The 14,202-nt window shown below is 41.4% G+C and overlaps 1 protein-coding gene across 2 annotated transcripts in view; it reads left to right on the top strand.

Moving 5' to 3' along the window:
• Positions 1-14,202, top strand: part of zfpm2a (zinc finger protein, FOG family member 2a) — an 808,884-nt gene that overhangs the window by 504,043 nt on the left and 290,639 nt on the right. The window lies entirely within an intron of this gene.

Genomic DNA, 14,202 nt, shown 5'->3' on the forward strand with positions numbered 1-14,202 from the left:
ATGAATGACAAATAACAGTGGGCCAGCACTAATCCCTGAGGGACACCGCTGGGCACAGGCCTCCAGTTTGAGAAACATCTCTCTACAACCACCCTCTGGGTCCTGTCAAGAAGCCAATTTTGTATCCATTTAGACACCGCACCCTGGATCCCGTGAGATTTAACTTTATGCAACAACCTACCATGCGGTACCTCGTCAAAGGCCTTGCTAACGTCCATGTAGGCAACATCAACTGCACAGCCCTCATCTACTTTCAAGGTTTCCCCTTCAAAAAACTCAATCAAATTTGTGAGACATGATTTTCCACTCATAAAGCCACACTGACTGTCCCTAATCAGTCCTTGCATCTCTAAATGTCTGTAGATCTTGTCTCTCAAAATACCTTCCAACAATTTACCCACCACAAATGTGAGACTAACTGTAGTACTCAGGCTTTTCCCTGCAGCCCCTTTTAAACAAAGGCATAACATTTGCCACAGTCCAATCTTCAGGCACCTCACCCGTAACTATCGATGATTCAGATATCTCGGCTAGGAGACCTGCAATTTCCTCCCTAGCCTCCCACAACGTCCTGGGATATACCTCATCAGGTCCCGCAGATTTATCTATTTTCATGTGCTTTAAGACTTCCAGCACCTCCTTCTCTGTGATATGTACACTTCTCGAGACGTCAGTATTTAGTTTCTTAACATCCATGCTTTTCTCAACAGTAAATACTGATGAGAAATATTCATTTAGGATCTCATCCATCTCCTGTGGATCTGCACATAGATTTCCTTTGGATCCTTAAGAGGCCCTACTCTTTCCCTTGTTACTCTTTTGCCCTTTATGTATTTGTCTTTGGATTTTCCTTTGCCTTATCTGCCAAAACAATTTTGTGTCCCCTTTTTGCCCTCCTGATTTCTCTATTAACTCTACTCCTACATCCTCTATACTCTTCAAGAGATTCACTTGATCCCAGCTGCCTATGCACATCATGTGCCTCTTTCTTCTTCTTGACCAGGGCCTCAATATCCCGAATCATCCAGAGTTCCCGACTTCTGCCAGCCTTGTCCTTCACTCCAAGAGGAACGTGTTTACCCTGAACACTGGTTAATACACTTTGAAAGGACGCTAGTTACCAGACATCCCTTTTCTTTCCCACAGACTCCCTTAATTAACTTTTGAAAGTTCCTGCCTGATACCATCAAAATTGGCCCTGCCCCAATTTAGAATGTTAACTTTTGGGACTGACCTATTATTCTCCATAGCTATCTTAAAACTAATAGAATTATGGTCACTGGTCCCAAAATGTTCCCTTCTGCTCTTCTGTCACCTTATTCCTTATTCCCCAAGAGACAATAGTAAATCAAATCAAACATTGACATACCTGTTTTAAAAAAATCCATATGACTGTCATGAGAAGCCATTGCCCCATCATCTCATTATCCACCTACTTCCTTCGACTAACTGCTACTAGTATGCCACTTGGAAACTTCTCCTTTGGCATGGTCTCCCGTTTCGAGATCACCATTGGGGATAACTGACGGTGCCCAACTGGCACTGCCAGGATGTCTAGTTACCACTGCCAGATGGCACTGCCCAATGGGCACCACCCGGGAGTTTCATTGGCCTCCCGGAGTCCCAGGGTGGGCATCGTGCCAGGTCTCTGTTGGTGGAAACCGGTTGTGATTCTCACTGTTTTCATGCCGTTCTTGAAGGCCAGAGAATCCCGTGTGCTGGAGGTCAAATGGGCTACACATACTTAATGCTACTTTAAATATGCTAATTGGCCTTGCACCTGGGAGGATTACAAACTGCTTGGCGCAAGGCACAAAACCAATTTTAGGCCCGCACACTATTCTCTGGGATCCGTGCAATCTGCGCCAGGCACAGCGAGATCAGAGAATCACTTACATTATGTGGTCAATATCTTGTTACTGTTCAGGAAGCTTGCTGAGTAGAAATTTGCTGTTGCATTACTACTTAATTGCTTCAAAAGTAGCTAATTGGCTGAGATCCTGAGATGATGAAAGGCATTATATAAATGTACGTCTGCTTTTGAACAAATGCTGAATATTTCCCCAATTTCCATGCAGACGTTCAAAGCAGTAGCATTTTTTTCACTTAACTTCATGGGCAAATATTGGAGATGATAGAGTTAAAAATGATATTGCAAAAGAAAATATTGTCTGTTGGCAAAGATATAAATACCATATTTGAAACTGAGATACACTGATGGAGAGCATTACTGTACGTGATGAAGATCTGTGGTGGTTGTCAGTTCCAAATTTAGAGCTGTACCTTTTGCCAACAGACTGTAATATTTTCTTTAGTTGGGACTGTTTTTGACAGGCTATGAACTAGATGTTCTATTTTAAAATGTCATTGTGGTCATCGGTTGGCCTTATTAATCAGAATATGCAGTCAGATCAAGATTCATAACTAAGGTAGAACTTTTAAAATGTTAGATAGGTTTGCTCTGTACCATGTTACAGCATGCAGTAAGGAGTCACCACCAAAGGTTTTATGGAGCAAATTAAAAGATATATTACAATTCTTTGTAACAAAGTAAGTTGTGGTTAGTTAATCTTTATTCAAAAGTAGAGAAAATACATTCACAGATACCAAAATTTATAAAAGCCATTTTAATAATTATATAAAGTGAGAATTCTCACTGTCAGCAAATTCTAGTGTAGACATCATAAATTCTTGCATTTGAACATGGATTTAAACCTATATTATATTAGATTTGCACCTGTCGTATAAATTTTGAATCACATGAAACATTTATTCTTAGATTCCTTGATGTTACTGTATTATAAATATTCTTGAGGAATTATCTGGCAAAAGTAAAATCAAACATGCTTTTTTCTCTTTTGAATTCTGAACTTTCCAGGTCTGAAGAATACTGCTGATGATAGGATATGATTCGATCTGTGCGGTTAGTTTTTACTTCCTTGCCAAAACGAATGCAGCAGTGCCGAAAAAACTCATCCAGTATTTCTCTCCACTTGTGTTACGTAGTTTAATCCCATTGTCCTGCTCAACTCCCATGATTTCCAAAATTCCTATTTTTCAAGGAATTGTATAGTACCTTTTAAAATCATTCTCACCAGTTGGGTTTAAATCCCCTTATGTTTGAAGTAATTTAACTAAGTTTACATTTTGTAATAACCTTGTGGCAGAGAATTTCAGATTTCAACCACTTTGTGATAAGAATTACTTTCTACTTCTCTGTTCATTCTTTTTGTGTTAATCTTAAATTTATGCCCTTTGATTGCTATGCTGATGAGTGGAAATAATCTATTACTATTTGCCTCATCATAACTCTTTATCATTAGGATATGCTTAAACTTTACTAGCAGTGGTGAAAATAGTCCTAACTTGTCACGTAACCTCATAATTGTAACATGTCACTACTTTAACATCAGTGAATCTGGGCTGGACTTTTCCCACTTTCTTTATATCCTTATATAATGGGCTGCTCACAACTGAATTCAGTAATACAACTATGTTTTAACTAATAATAAGCAAAGGTTCAGTCTTAACTCCTTGCTTTTGTATCCTATGCCTCTAGGTATAAAACTAAAAATCTAATTTGCATTTTCATTCCCTTATCTATTTGCTATGCCACCTTTACTGACCTGTTTATCTGCACAGCAAGGTCAACTGCATTTAAAATGTATTTTCAGAATTCTTTCTTCCAAACTTCGCTGTTTCTATATTGAACCTCATCTACCACCACTTTTCTGAGTTCAAAGGCAAATTTTAATACTGATCTCTCAGTTCTCTCTCTCTCTATATTGATAGGTAATGCCCCAGCACAAACATTATGGATCTCCTTCATCGTATCATTCCAGTTTGAGAAACTTATTTTTATCCCTGTTCAATGCTTATTTTTATTTACTCTTTTTAACCCTTTATGATTTTAAAGGCCCCTATATAATCTCCTCTTTCACATTTCTAAGGAGAACAATCCCAGCTTCTCCAGTCTATACAAAATTATGATCTGCCATTCCTGGAATCATAATTGTACATTATCACTGTTGTACGTTCTCCAAAGTCTTCACATTCTTCCTAAAGTGTGATGCTTAAAATTGAATCCAATATTGTTTCTGGGCTAATCTGGTTTTTATGTAATTCCTGGCACTTGAACTCTATGCATCTATTATAAATCTCAGGATAACATATGCTTTATTAACTGCTTTTTAAGCCTGACCAACCATCTTAAGAGATTTGTGTGTGAACATCATGAGGCTTCTTTGTTCTTGCACCCCCTTTTAAATATTACTATTTAGCATGGTCATGGACAGAATTTATGTGTTTTATTGTTGTCCAAGATCAAACTGCTTTTATGTGTGTGGTTAGTGTATTTTCTTATTCTCAGAGTGATTTCTCAAAATTTAAATGACTCCAGCAGAAAGCTTTTGTGAATTTAAAAATAAAGACTACTTATCATCACACACTTGTCCTGGAGGTTTAAAATCATGGCACACATTATTATATGCACAAAGACTAGATACAGATGAAGAAAAAATGTATATGATCACAATCTGGGATTATTTCAGTCAGCTTTGTAACAAGCCTATAGTTTCTTGGATGAATTGATACTTTAGCTGTAATGGAGGACTTGTAAAAGCAAACAATTCTCAGTAAGCGGTAAGGCTTCTTGTACTTGAATTACCAGGACATTGGCTCTCAGATGAACTTAAAGTTAGTTTGAGGAGGTGTAAACATCCTGTATTGTGGCTTTTCACACCCCAAGAGTTTCACACAGCCAAGGGAGGGAGAGGAGAATAGCATGAATTCCAAAATTGCTTTTAAGCCAATGGGATCTCCTTTTCGATTGTCCAGCCCACTCTCCCTGCCAATTACTTCATGGGAATCCCAGGATCCCCATTTGCATCAATTTAAGTATCGTTATCAAGACATTAGACCTGATAGTCCCGCCATGTTAAATTGTTCATTCAGCAAAGGTGAGGAGGAAGGCTGATGTGAATCACAAGAGGTCTGCCACAATGTTTACCTGGTGAGCAGAACCTGCCAGAAGTGCACAGTTGAGTACAGTCCCCAGCAGGTACATTGGCATGACCCAGGCAATGCCAGGGGGTGGAGCTGGGGGGAGGGGGGTGTGGTGTGTGAGGTGGGGGGGAAGTAGGTACCATGGCAGAGAATATTTGGGGAGGGGGCTGGAGTTCTCTGGGGGGATTCTGAGCCATTCCGTGGGGGACACCTGGGTGTTCTGTGGGACACAGTAAAAAGACTGCCTCCCCTCGAAAGCTTGTGAGTATTATCAAATAAATCGGTTGGACTAAAACCTGGTGTTGTCAGACTTTTTACTGTGTTTACGCCAGTCCAACGCCGGCATTCCCACATCATGTTCTGTGGGAGGCAGGGATGGTTCCATGGTCGGGATGAGGTGAAGATAAAGGCTTATATAGTGTGGGGGATGTATCTATATCCACTTTTTCAAATTAGGGTGCCGCCAGCGTGATGTTGTGTTAGCTGCCTATTCATTTTCTTTTGCAAAGAGTTTAAAAATATGGTAGGAAAACCCGGCAATGCTGCTGGTGGGCTATCCTTCGCTTTTCTTGCCGGAGATGACACTTAAGTCAAGTAAAGGCAAAATTCCACCAAATGTTTCTACTGTCTATGCTGAAGTGGAAGGATGAGTCAGCTGCTCTGGTGTGATCTTTTTAACAAAGGGAAGGGATGCGTGAATTTCACACAAGTGGCTATGATGGTCCATGTTTTAATTAAGTATTTACTTAAGCTTAGGACTGTTGAAACTGAATACTGCTGAAGTCACATGATATCCTGCAACTATCTTAAACAGTTTTTTTTGTGTCTGCTTTTTAAAAAGTAGTTTTTAAATTTGTAACATCTTCATGCCTATACTGAGCTTGGCAACATGCGCTACTTCTCCTCATTCTTCCAATGGAAAAGGAAACATCACACCATTGGTGTCCTCAAGCAATATTTCTGCAGTTTTGACTCAATTGAGCTCATATCACAGTTAGTGATAGTATCTTACTATCATGAGGAAACGGCCTTGCCACCACCCATTAGGTGAGGAACTGAGGAGCACGAGGACAAGGGGGAGGAGAAGAAAGGGGAAATGAAATAGAGGAGTGGGAAATGGAATAGAGGAGTGGTAAATGTAATAAAAAGTGAAAAAAAAGGAAGAGGACGGAAGGCTTGAACATAGATAGCATTTTCTGCCCTAGCTCATGACTAAATTAATGAGCAATATGGGCGATCTCAACTACAATCTTAAGAGAAAGCCTTTTAGCAAGTTCAAAGCTGCGGCCCTACAGGAGTGCAGGAAATGCAAGGGGAAACTTAAGAAAGCAATTAGAAGAGCAAAAAGGGAGCCTGGAAAAGGACTTACGAATAAGATTAGGGAAAATCTTAAGATATTCTATAAATACATTAAAGAGAAGAGGCTAACCGGGGAAAGAGTAGGGCCCATTTGAAACTAAGAGGGCAATCTATGTGTGAAGCTGCAGAACATTGGAAGTGTGTTAAATGAATACTTCTCATCAACCTTCACTCAGGAAAAGGAGAACATAGGTACAGAATTCAGGAAAAGGGACTGTGAGAAACTTGAGCAGTTTGATATAGGAAGTGAGGAAGTTTTGGAGGCTTTGATGGGCTTAAAAATTGACAAATTCCCAGGTCCAGATTCATTGCATCCCAGATTGATGTGGGAGGCAAGGCAGGAGATTGCATTGGCTCTGATGCAAATTTTTTAACTGCTGTTTGGTCATAAGGAAGCCTTGATGTGGAGATGCCGGCGTTGGACTGGAGTAAACACAGTAAGAAGCCTCATAGCACCAGGTTAAAGTCCAACAGGTTTATTTGGTTACAAAAGCCACTAGCTTTCGAAGCGCTGCTCCTTTGTCAGGTAAGTGGGTGTTCTGTTCACAAACAAGGCTTATAAAGGACTTATGCAGGACTGGGCGGAGAAGTGGCAGATGGACTTCAACGCGGATAAATGTGTAGTCGTCCATTTTGGCAGAAACAACGGGATGAACGAGTACACTATCAAGGGCAGAAGTCTGAGTAGTGTTGAAGAGCAGAAGGACCTAGGGGTCCGGGTCCACAGGACTCTTAAATCGGCCTCGCAGGTGGAGGAGGTGGTCAAGAAGGCGTATGGTGTACTGGCCTTCATTAATCGAGGGATTGAGTTTAGGAGTCGGGAGGTAATGCTGCAACTTTATAAGACCCTTGTCAGGCCTCATTTAGAGTATTGTGCGCAGTTCTGGTCGCCTCACTATAGGAAAGATGTAGAAGCTATTGAGAGGGTACAGAGGAGATTTACAAGGATGTTGCCTGGACTGGGAGGCATGCCTTATGAAGTTAGGTTGAGGCAGCTGGGACTCTTTTCCCTGGAGAGACGAAGGTTGAGAGGCGACCTGATAGAAGTTTACAAAATGTTGAGAGGAATAGATAGGGTGGACTCTCAGAGGCTATTTCCCCGGGTTGAAATGGTTGCTACGAGAGGACACAGATTTAAGGTGCAAGGAGGGAAGTTCAGAAGTGATGTTAGGGGTAAGTTTTTCACTCAGAGTGAATGGAATCGGCTGCCGTCAGTGGTGGTGGAGGCGAACTCGCTGAGGTCTTTTAAAAGACTTCTGGATGAGTATATGGGGTTTAATGAGATTGAGGGTTATAGATAGGTCTGTAGGTTGGTAGGTGTTGATGTGATTGGCGCAACTCGTGGGCCGAAGGGCCTGTTTGTGCTGTAGTGTTCTATGTTCTATGTTCTATAAAGACACAAACTCAATTTACAAAATAATGGTTGGAATACCAGTCTTTACAGATAATCAAGTCTTAAAGGTACAGGCAAGCTGAGAGGAGAGAGGGTTAAGCACAGGTTAAAGAAATGTGTATTGTCTCCAGCTGGGACAGTTAGTGAGGTTTTGCAAGCCCAGGCAAGTCACGGGGATTACAGATAGTGGGACATGAATCCACGATCCCGGTTGAGGCTGTCCTCATGTGTGCGGAACTTGGCTATCAGTCTCTGCTCAGCGACTCTGCATTGTTGTATGTCGTGAAGGCCACCTTGGAGAACACTTGCCCGAAGATCAGAGGCTGAATGCCCGTGACTGCTGAAGCGTTCCCCAACAAGAAGAGAACACTCTTGCCTGGTGATTGTCAAGAAGTGTTCATTCATCTGTTGTCATAGCGTCTGCACGGTCTTCCCAATGCACCATGCCTCGGGACATCCTAATAGCCAGTCTGAACATCAGAACTTTTGTTGTAACACTCAGGCTTTTGATGGAATCTGTTTATACTGCAATAGAAGCTTTTACACCAGTTATCAATGGATCAGATCTTAACCCTGCAGTCCTGCCACACCCAGCCATGAATGGTGGTGGACAGTTAAGCAGCTCACTGCAGGAGAAGGCTCCACAAATATCCCCATGCTCAATGATGGAGAACCTCAACATAGTGCAAAATTTAAGGCTGAATCATTTGTAACAGTCTTCAGCCAGACTTTCAGGAAATTATGGACTTATATGCCTAGATCCCTTTGTATGTTAATGCTTCTAAGGATTCTGCCATTTGTTGTTTACTTCCCTCCTGCATTGAACCTTCAAAAATGCATTATCTCAAATTTGTCCAGATTAAATTCCGCGTGCTATTTCTTCATACAACGCTTCAGCCTATCTATTTCCTGCTGTGTCCTCTGGCAATCCTTACTATCTGCAGTTCCCTCAATGTTTTGTCATCCGCATACATAGAACATAGAACACTACAGTACAAACAGGCCCTTCGGCCCACAAGTTGCGCCGATCACATCTATACCTACCAAGCCATAGAACTATCTGTAACTTCCAATGCCATTAGATCCCATATACTCATCCAGAAGTCTTTTAGAAGACCCCAGTAAGTTCGCCTCTACCACCACCGACAGCAGCCGATTCCGCTCACTCACCACCCTCTGAGTGAAAAACTTTCCCCTAACATCTCTGTACTTGTTTCCCAGCACCTTAAATCTGTGTCCTCTCGTAGCGACCATTTCAGCCCTGGGAAATAGCCTCCGAGAATCCACCCTATCTATTCCTGTCAACATTTTATAAACCTCTATCAGGTCGCCTCTCAACGTTCGTCTCTCCAGGGACAAAAGCCCTAGCTCCCTCAACCTATCTTCATAAGTCATGCCTCCCAATCCAGGCAACATCCTTGTAAATCTCCTCTGCACCCTCTCAAAAGCTTCCACATCCTCCTGTAGTGAGGCAACCAGAACTGCGCACAGTACTCCAAGTGGGATCTGACAAGGGTCTTATAAAGTTGCAGCATTACCTCCCGACTCCTAAACTCAATCCCTCGATTAATGAAGGCCAGTACACCACACGCCTTCTTGACCACATCCTCCACCTGCGAGGCTGATTTAAGAGTCCTATGGACCGGACCCCAAGATCCTTCTGCTCTTCAACCCAGCTAAGACTCCTACCCTTGATATTGTACTCGTGCATCCCGTTGGTCCTGCCAAAATGGACCACTACACATTTATCTGTACACTTATTGTACATTTATCATTTGTAAATATATGTACATTTATCCGTACATTTATTGTACATGTATCCATACAAATGTACATTTATCCAGATTTATACATACTAATCAGACACCTACATTCTCCTCCAGATCATTTATATATATTTCAAACAACAGAGGTCCCAGCACTGATCACTGTGGAACACCACCGTTCATAGATCTCCAGTCAGAAAAAAACCCTTCCACCGCTAATCTCTGTCTTCTATGACCAAGATGTGGATATGCCAGCGTTGGACTGGGGTAAACACAGTAAAAAGTCTGACAACACCAGGTTTAAGTCCAACCAATTTATTTGATAGTAGACTATTATTTGATCGTAGTGAGTCTACTATCAAATTAATCGGTTGGACTTAAACCTAGTGTTGTCATACTTCTATGACCAAGCCAGTGCTATATCCATTTTACCAGCTCACTGTGAATTCCATGTGACTTCACCTTCTGTATCTGCGTGCCATGAGGGACTTTGTCAAAGGCCTTACTGAAGTCCATGTGGACAACATTCACTGTCTTGCCCTCATCAATCATCTTTGTCACTTCCTTAAAAAACTCAATCAAATCCATGCTGCCTTTGCTAATAAGTCTGTATTTTTCCAAATGTGAGTAAATCCTCTTCTTAAGAATCTTCTCCAAAACTTTCCCTACCACTGATGTAAACTCACCAGCCTATAATTTCCCAGATTATACCTGTTGCTCTTCTTAAACAAAGGAACAACAGTGGTTATTCTCCTGTCCTCTGGGACCTCTTCTGTGACTAAGGATGAGACAATGATTTCATACTAGGCCCCAGCAATTTCCTCCTTTGCCTCCCTCAATATCCTGGGATAGATCCCATCAGTTCCTAAGGATTTTTCAAGACATCCAACACCTTTTTTCTATCGACGTGCGCTAGAATATCAACATACTTCCTCTGGACTCACCATTTCTCCTTTGTGAATACCAATGCAAAGTATTCATTAAGGATCTCACCTGCTTTCTCAGCTCCACGCATAAATTCCCTCCTCTATCCTTGAATGGACCTACCCATTCCTTAGCTATCCTCTTATTCCTTATACTCATATAAAATGCCTTAGGATTTTCCTTCACCCTTGCCATCCTGACTTGGAATTATATCACTATTCCTTTACTGCTAATGGGTCAAATTACTGGAACTTCCTCCCTCAAAGTACTGTGGGTCTACCTACACCTCAGGGATATCAGCAGCTCTTGAGGATGGAAGTGTCTTTTCAAGGGCACCTGTAGATGGGAAGTAAATGCTGGTCTTGCCAGTGATGCCCACATCCCATAAATTTTTTTTTTAAATCAGATCTGCATCACATGCTGATATTGGTGACCATATTAGAATTTTGGATTCTAAAATCTGCACAATGGTCTGCGCAAAATTGATTCTGGATCCCTCCACATTCCTTGACATTGACTGCAGGCTTTCTGTCAGGTTTTTCAGGATATAAAGCATTTTATTATTGTTAGCCTTCTTCTGCAACATGGCCCACAAAGTCCTCATTTGAACCCACCACAGCAGAACTGATGTAAAAGTTTGCCCTCTGACAATCTGGGACCTATGCTGACCCTGCCTCCTGCTTTGACTTTTGCACACTTAAGTCCTATACCCCACTATATGCAGATCCTTCTTCTATCCCTTCGCCTAATATATGTACAGTGTCAGTCTCTGAGCTGCTGGCTGCAAGAGTCAGACTGAGTGACTGTGTTTCTTCATTTTAACCATTTTATTTCTCTTCTTTCACTGACTAACAAAGTTCCAGTTCTTGGATATCTGCAATGAGAAAGGCACAAGGATTGGATGGTCAGCACCAATTTAACTTGCTGCCTGCAACACATTGAACAGGCTCAGGTTAATCACAATCCCCATTCTTCAGTACAGTTTCCCCTAGATGCATGTTTATTGAATTTTCCATTTCAAATTGAATGGTGATAGCTTGATATGATCAAAATGGGCTGTATTTTTAAGTTAATGACACTGGATTTGACTCAGAGGAACAAGTTGCTGACAGTTTTTAGTACAGTGAATGTACAATGATGTTTGTCTTTTTAGTGGTGCTATCAAAGTTTGTGTGTCATTGTGTTTCAAGTACACCTTGTGCCAGTAGTTGAACATACATGGTGCAACAAAATTAGGTCACTTTTACTCATTGTTCATATTTTCGTTTATTGTGTCGTTGTGCACTTCATGGTCTCACATAATGCACAACATCTTAGAACTCAGTCTGAACCACTCAAATGTTTCTCTTGACTTTCTATGGTCCCAGAAAAAAAATTACACTTCTTACAGCAATGATGCAGTGAAGCAGTATGCTGCCAAAATTATATTGACTAATTGTTGCAAAGTTTAACCTTACTATTTCAGAATCCTTATATTGTAAAAGCCACAGGAGACTATAACTTGAAATTATAAAGCACAATTGCAAGGCTGTGAATATGAAAAACTGCAGCAGGCGACGGTGCAGAGGGACCTCGGGGTCCTTGTGCATGAGTCGCAAAAACCCAGCTTGCAGGTGCAGCAGGTGGTCAGGAAGGCGAATGGGATGCTGGCCTTCATAGCGAGGGGGATTGAATATAAAAGTAGGGAGGTCTTGCTGCAGCTGTATAGGGCATTGGTGAGGCCGCAGCTGGAGTACTGTGTGCAGTTTTGGGCACCGCACCTGCGCAAAGATATTTTGGCCTTGGAGGGAGTGCAGAGGAGGTTTACTAGGCTGATACCGGAGTTGAGGGGGTTGAGCTATGAGGAGAGGCTGAATAAACTAGGCTTGTACTCGTTAGAGTTTAGAAGAATGAGGGGAGATCTCATTGAGACGTATAAGATGATGAATGGGATGGATAGGATAGAGGTGGAGTGACTCTTCCCGCTCAAAAAAGACAGTAGGACTAGGGGGCACAGCCTCAAGATAAAAGGGGGGCGGTTTAGAACGGAGTTGAGGAGGAACTTCTTCACTCAAAGGGTGGTGAATCTCTGGAATTCTCTGCCCGTTGAAGTGGTGGAGGCTGCCTCGCTAAATATTTTTAAGACGCGGGTTGATGGGTTTTTGATAAGGGAGGGGATTAAGGGTTATGGGGAGAGGGCGGGAAAGTGGAACTGAGCAGCGACAGATCAGCCATGATCTTATTGAATGGCGGGGCAGGTTCGAGGGGCTGGATGGCCTACTCCTGCTCCTATTTCTTATGTTCTTATGTATGTTCATGTGTGAGATTGCTTGGCTAAATATGTGTGCATGCATTTGAGTTTGGGTGCGTTGCATGCATATGAAAGCACTTGTGAATGCTCGCAGACATATCCGTGTGTGGAGTGCGTGTGGATATATTGTTACCTGCCAGACACTTAGAGTTTTTGCTGGGTACTGCTATTGCAGGCATCCGTTTCCCTGGTGATTAGAAGGAAAGGGATGTACATTTATCCACCCAAGGCATCTGCTTTCCTGGCACTCAACCTGTTGATCATGCATGGGAATGGCACACATATTTTCAATATCAATACTTCAAGGTCAGGTATATAATATCACATCAAATATGCAGGATGGAGCATTCATTACACTGACCCAATGAGTAATATCACAATCCCAATCTCCATGGAGCCTCTCTTTCTCTTTGCCTATCCCTTCCTCTGAATTTCATTAACTCGCACAATTGATTATTTGGTTTATCCAAGTTGAACTGCTCCATTATAGTTTGTACCATATTTCAGACAGGTTTGTGTTGATGGGATGTGGGATGAAAATGACTAAACTCATTCCACTTTACATATGCTAATACTTTAAACAGAATCCTACAACAGTGACTATTAGGAAAGCACCATAGTAATGATGTCTTATGGAATGAAGTTGTGTGATGTAGCCATGATAATATTACACAGTAATGCAGGAAGTACAGGAAAATCTGACAGAAAAAAAAGCACATGTCAGTAAAGGAGCCTGCTCAAATTTTCACCCTAAATTAAACAGACAGAAAATTAGCATGCTTCGTTTTGGCAGAAGAATGAGAAAAGGCAATATAAACTAAAGGGTACAATTCTGAAGTGGGTGCAGGAAGGGAGATATTTCAACTTTAACGTGTACATTTGTACATTAACATTTGACAATGGCTGGATAAATTAATAAATTAAAAAAATCAAAATCTCCATAAAAAGTGACATAAAGTACAAAAGCAAAGAAGTTATGCTAAATCCTTATAAATCACTGCTTAAGCATCAACTGGTGTTTTGAGTTCAATTTTGGGTGCCACAATCCAAATAGAACCTTGCTGTGGGTGCAGACAAGATTCATCAGAGTTGTACCAACAGTGGAGTGCTTCAGTTATGTGGAAAGACAAGAAGACAAGAATAGCTGAGTATCTTGCCTTTTAACTAAGGTCAAGCATCGGACCAAGCCTAAGATGGGGTGCAATGTCTTATCTTGTCAACTTGGATCTTGTTTGTCTCTCTTATGGAGACCTTGAATTGGATTCAGTTGGAATTTGAAATTAATTTTTGGAGCATGCAAGGAAATAGATTTGGCCTAGTACACACTGAGCGTTGGCTTTGTAATTAAAGAATGAAATAAAAAAAATAAAAAATAAGAATAGCTGAGCTTGTTCTAAGCAGGCATGTTTCCATGCCGGAGGGTGAGTCACAAAAGGACAGAAATTTCAAAAGGTCCAGTTGGAAAA

The sequence above is a fragment of the Carcharhinus amblyrhynchos genome, chromosome 8 (assembly GCF_965287045.1).
Source record: "Carcharhinus amblyrhynchos chromosome 8, sCarAmb.v2.hapA, whole genome shotgun sequence".
NCBI lineage: Eukaryota > Metazoa > Chordata > Chondrichthyes > Carcharhiniformes > Carcharhinidae > Carcharhinus > Carcharhinus amblyrhynchos.